Here is a 6,345-nt window from a genome sequence, read left to right as displayed (position 1 = left end):
GATATACAACACAAGCTTTTATAAGCTTTAAAATCATTTATCAAATTCAATGATTTCCAACACATACTTACACGTGAAATTCCTGAGAATAGGGAAGATAACCCGCCCATACAGGTAGCTTTCCTCTGCCTTTACACGTTACGCAGTCGCGTATGGCCACATCTGATACCCATTAGGGCACTCACCTTACTTAGTAAGCCCTCAGGTGGAGAGTTTCACTTCGCCTTAATTATTTATATTATTAACTCACACTGTTCCATTTCTAAATTTTATCATTCTTTATTTCTCAATTTCCATTTTTTCTTTCATTTTTCATTTTAACCAATTTTATCATTCTTTCACTTTTCATTTCCACTTTACTTTCTGGCTCATGAGTATCCTCGGTATCAAATACCAACATCGCGTCTGTAACTCATGGCCACCCTGAGGATCTTTCTATACACGCCATGCTTCCCCCCATGGTCAAGGTTGTGCGGCTCGAAGGCTGGATCTAACCGTGGTTGGCCGACCCGGTTAGATCAAATATCATATCACATATCGCGTCTGTAGTACGACTGGCCGGCCTAATACCCTGATCTAGACTCAAGGGGCCCAACAACCCTACGTATTGGCACAGTCGACTGTCACGCCACACGCTCCAAGAGTCCGTGTGGTTGTACTAACACCACTCGCAACGGTACCATGCTGAATATCATAACCATCCAACAGGGTTTACCACCACATACCCACAATCATTATGCGGTATTGATATTTCATCAATTATATTCCAGTATATCACAATTCAGTTCAATATAAATATTCTCATCATTTCCTGTGCACATTTCATGTATTTTTCATATTTTCCCAAAATACTCATTTCTCATGCAAATAATTTCCACTCACAAATAAATACCACATTTCATTATTTTCCAATATCAATAATTCACAAAATTCCATTTTCCAGGCAAAACATTTCTACTCATATAATAATACCATATTACATTATTTTTCACTAATCACATCAGTAATTCTCATCTCAATATTTTCTTAAAAATTACTTATCGTTATATTTTACACTCCAAAATACCACAATTTAACATCACTCAAATGCCACACAGTTTATTTGATATTTATATCATAATAATTTTCAGACAAAATATCATATGTTCATTTTCATATATTAATTCAAATAATAATTCTAAAAACACTGCTATAATTTATTCCCCTTACCTGACTTAGTGAGAGTCTCACTAGAATCCCAAATTCTACACCCTTGACGCCTGAAATTCAACTCTTGCAATTTATATTTTTTCCAAATTAATTAATCTATTTCTCCAAAATAATACCCATCTAGCCTTCCCTAGACTCCATATACCTCAAATTAATATTTAAACTATTATTTAACACCCCCACTTAATTTTCTAAATTTTTCCTGTGGGTCCCAAAATTACACCCGCGGCGCTCACCTGGGTCTTAAGTTTCAGAAATCCAACTTTAGCCCCAAATGCTCAACATTTTAGCATTTCTAAGTTAATACTAATTAATTAAAAATAAGCCCCTTAATAACCGCCGCATCCCAAATTTGGGGTTTTGGCCCGACACCGCCACGAGAATTTTGTTTCGCTAGACTTGTAGACAATCATCCCTAGATTCTCATGGTGGTGTCCGTTCGTCAATTGGACTTATATTTTGTAAGAAATTAAAGAAAAATGGGAAAATGGCTTACCCTAGGGAATATGCTTATGCCGCTCCTACCACTAATCCGCTCCAGTAGAAATGAGGGCAACGGCGAATGGAGTCTAGTGGTATCTTCGGATTTTCGATCAGGTGAAAATTCGCCACAAAATCGAGGAGAGAGGGAGAGAGAATGAGAGGAGAGAGAGAGAGTTCAGTGCTGCGCTGAATAAAGAAAAGAAAAGAAAAGAAAAGAAAGAAGAAGAAGATAATGAGGGGGGGGGGGGCGCAGGAATTATCCTGAAGCTTCTTTTGAAGCTTCAGGTAGGATAGTTTATATATATTTATATTAATATAATAATAATATATTTAATTAATATTAATAATAATATATTTTATTAATAAAAATAAAAATAAATTTTAATTATTTATTATATATTTTTTCTTATTTATTATTATTATTTTAAATTCGATTAATTAATTAAGTAATTAATTAATTATTTTATTTTATTTTTATTTTTATTTTTTTTTGAAAATTTATCTACTAATCTTCTATAACCCTTTTTGGGGTTATTACATACTTGGTTACCTAAGGCTTTAAAAGCAGCTTCAAGTAGCTCTTCTCTGGATAGTTGTATTGGATGTGACCATGGCTCGGGACAAAAGTAGTATCATAATTGACAAGGAGAGCATCTTGATTTTCTTGAGGGGTTACTAGATCAAAAGAATGGTTCTGAAGCCTATAGACCATTAATTTAATTGTGGAGAGTGGCTGCTATAAAATTAGAGATATAGGGTGCTCAATATGGATCTGGAATTTCATAGCAGCCCTTATATTTGGATTAGATAAGTGTAAGCAGAAGTAAGGGAAGATGGTAAAGCTAACCGTTCCTACATTCAATGTTGTTTGCATAGTGGCTCTGCAAACATGTTTATACTTATAGAACTTTGCATCAAAGAGAGCAATCCTGGAGCAAATAGGAAGACCTTTCCTCCGATGGAAGGTAAGGTATAACTTGACTGCACAAATATAGATATAAGTAAATCCCTGGTTAGGATGTTTTTTGGGGAAGATCTAGGGAGAACTCCAAGGTGACAAATTGTTTTGCTTTAGTTGCCCCAAGAGCTGGTGAGAATTGAAGGGTGAAGCCTCGATGATTTATTTGGTGCCTCTCGGCATATCGGTTTTGTCAGTGAATTTATTCAGGAGATTTAAAGGATGCTTGGTTTTTTCATAAACATAGTATGGGTTTGTAATTTGGGGACTTTGGTTTGAGGGACAAGAGCATCTTTTGACACATAATCTATTTCATACATATAATCAAGACGATTTAACTAAATGCAGATGAAGATCTGAAATAAGAGTTGAAGGATGGGGATTGAGTGATCATAGCTCTAGATTGAAGACAAGGTTTCTTAATTAACACGTTCAAACCGTTTTTTTGCAACCTATGAATGAATAGATCTCTTGCCTAACTTGTAAAATAAAACATAAAATCAATCAAAGTATTCTTGTTCCCTTTCAATCACCAAAGAAGCCAACTCTGCCAGACCAAAACACAACCTTCCATGGCCTTTCAATAGGTCAAGGGCACCTTAGGTCTTATTCTCTATTGACTTCAAAAGCAAAAGGGATGCTTGGAGTGAAACATTTAGTCTGACTTTGTTCATCACTTTTTTGGTGTGGTGGATCATGTTGGCCTTACAAGGCTTCAAATCTTGTTTTAATGATAACAAATAAGATGAACTTAACATATTTTGTTAAGTGATGCTATTTTAGGAATCAAAAATGGTAAAATGCTCATAAGGATGATTCAAAACTTATTTCAAAGAAAGTTGATCAAATGAAGCTTAAAGAGTCAAAGCATGGATTCAAAGATGATTCAAAACTTAAAGAATATGAGAGCATATGGATGTTAAAGAAGACTTGCTAAAAGTTTAAAGTATTTTAAAGCTTGAAGACAAGATAGAGCCAAAGAAAGACAAAGCAAGAAAGTCCAAAGAAAGACAAGCATGAAAACTTAAGAGCTTAGAAAGTCAAATGTCTTAAGAAGTCTTTATGTAAGTACTTTGTATTTAAATATCTTTGTGCTTGTCTAGGGTTAATTATGGACTTAATGATCTTATTTAAAACCCTGAAAAATGTTTTATAAGAAATCAAAGCAAGAGAGCAAAAAAGATTTCTAAAACTAAAAATGAAAATTTTGAAGTTGGTCTACCCAGACGAGTGAGGTGTACCCTTAGAAGTCTGAAGATGCACCCTCAGATGACCAAAGTTTTACTTTAGACGTCTAAAGAATTTCTTCAAAAGGTTGAAGAATTAGTTTAGTTAACTGAAGATTTATTTGTTGAAACACAGAATAGGAAGGACAATCTCAAAAGACTGAACCCTCAATTAAGTCATCTGAACTAGGACTTCAAAATACTGAACTTCAAGTTCAGTCTTCTAACCCTGTGTCCAAAATATATTTTTCAGTGCTTTAAGGAATATAAGAATACTGAACCCAATAGTTCAGTCGTATGAACACTGTTGACGTTTAGAAAATTTAAATGTTTTAAAATTCAAATATTTGTTCTTGTACCCCAAATTTTCTAAAAACTTAGAAGATACTCTAAGTAAACTTGAGCAACACGAAATCACTTTTAGAAGCCTATAAATACATGGTTTTACAAATCAAATTATACACTAAGAAAGAAAGAATTGAAAAATCTGCTGAAAGCCATCTTGCAATCAAAGCTCTCTCTTGCTCAAATCTTTACTCAATTGATGTGTTGAATTTCTGAAGTGCTGATCATCACACTACTAAGTTCTGATTTGCTAATTATCATCTAGAAGGAACTTGGTGAATTCTTAACTTGAGCTTCATTGTATTTTATATTGATATTTAATTATTGAAGTACATAGTGTTTGAGAATGTACTAATCTGCTCTTTGTGAGAGTGTCATTGTACGCAGCTATTTTTTCTTATTTTGACGATTCCAAGTTGTTGGATCATTGACCGAGTGTTGGGTATCACTTGGAGAGGCGTTGCTTTATCCTATTGAAGGAGTGACCGAGTGTGGGGTATCGCTTGGAGAGCTATTGTTCTAGCCTACTTAAGGAGTGTTTGAGCGTGGGGTATCAGTTGTAAAAGGTTTGGTCCGCCTGAAAAGGAACGATATAGTGTAATCCTTTGGTGGTATTGGCCAAAGGCGAGGACGTAAGCTGGGAATAAGCCGAACCTCGTAAAAACTCTTGTCTCTCTCTCTTTCCTTTACTCTTTAAATTCTAACATACTTATAAACTGCGTGGATGTTTTAAATTTCATGATCATAAACGAAACTGAGTCATTTGTACTCCATAAACGAAACAACTCCTTAAAAATTTTTAATAGTTTTATAAAATTTAAATTATTCATTCATAATCATAAACATCTATATTATTGATATGGACATGGTATTGGAGTACTGATAAAAAAAAAAAATTTCAATACATTCATTCCAAATAATTCTTATAATAAAATAACTCTTTGTTGTACAATATTTTATAATTTTTTTTAAAAAAAATATTGATAGAAGTCTAAGATTAATATAATCTTGTTATATAAATTAGTTCCAAAAAAAAAAAGTAAAAAAATTAACCTTTTTTATAAATTGAGTAGGGTTATAGCCAACATCAATGCATCCCCTGGCGACCATTCCCTAGGTACACATGTAGTGATCATTAGACTCTCTTTAGCTCCCCCACTCCTCGCTCTCTCTCTCACACACAAACACCCCCATAACTTCATATGAGCCGTAGCCTCACTACACCCAATTAAAACTGTCTCCAAACTTAGAGCACCACATGACTTTGCTAAATATAGCAGAGACCTGCCGGAAACAAGGTTGGATCGTCCATTAGTTTTGGGATTTCGTGGTTCACAATAACCACAATTAATTGATTGATTAATTAAGCACCAATTAATAAATAAATTTCAACGCACGAATGCTACAGCTCAATCCACCACTAATTCAACCACGTCCTATTCCATCTCATTTCCTAAAAACCAACGCATGCAAATTAAATTAACAGACTCCTTCCTCCCGCAGATTTCATTTCTCCCCCACAACAATTTTTTTTTTTTGGGTTTCGTAAATATCTGACCCATATTGCGATCGATCCATGAAAAGAGTCGCGACAACGTACTTCCCCAGTACTTTCAAGAATTGCCGGAGTTTCGGAACTCGCCGTCGCCGGGCATGAATTCCGTAAGGAGGAAGAGCGAAGTGTGGAACATTTCCCGTCGTCCCAAGAACATTCTCCGGCTGTGGCCGGCGCCCTCACGCCATAAGCCTCAAGATTTTGTGACACAGAAGGGTTATTTTAAAGGCTTGCATGAGAATAATACGAAGGAGTCGTTGCTCGCTGGGGAACTCTCCGACGGGCGGCAGCATCGGCAGAATCCGATCGAAGTGCCGAAGGGGTCGGTGGGTGTTTACGTGGGGACGGAACTCCGGCGGTTCGTGATTCCGGCGAGCTACCTGTCAATGCCAGATTTTAGAGTTTTGATGGAGAAGGCGGCTGAAGAGTTTGGGTTTGAGCAGGAAGGAGGGTTGAGAATTCCCTGCGAAGAAGACGACTTCGAGAAGATATTGGCCAGGTGCACGGCGACGCATTCCAAGACCAAAAAGAAATAGAATTAATTCAAGATTGATGAATATGGACGTATA

The sequence above is a fragment of the Malania oleifera genome, chromosome 6, assembly GCF_029873635.1.
Source record: "Malania oleifera isolate guangnan ecotype guangnan chromosome 6, ASM2987363v1, whole genome shotgun sequence".
NCBI lineage: Eukaryota > Viridiplantae > Streptophyta > Magnoliopsida > Santalales > Ximeniaceae > Malania > Malania oleifera.
The sequence above is the reverse complement of the archived record's forward strand: the minus strand, read 5'-3'. Positions refer to the sequence as shown.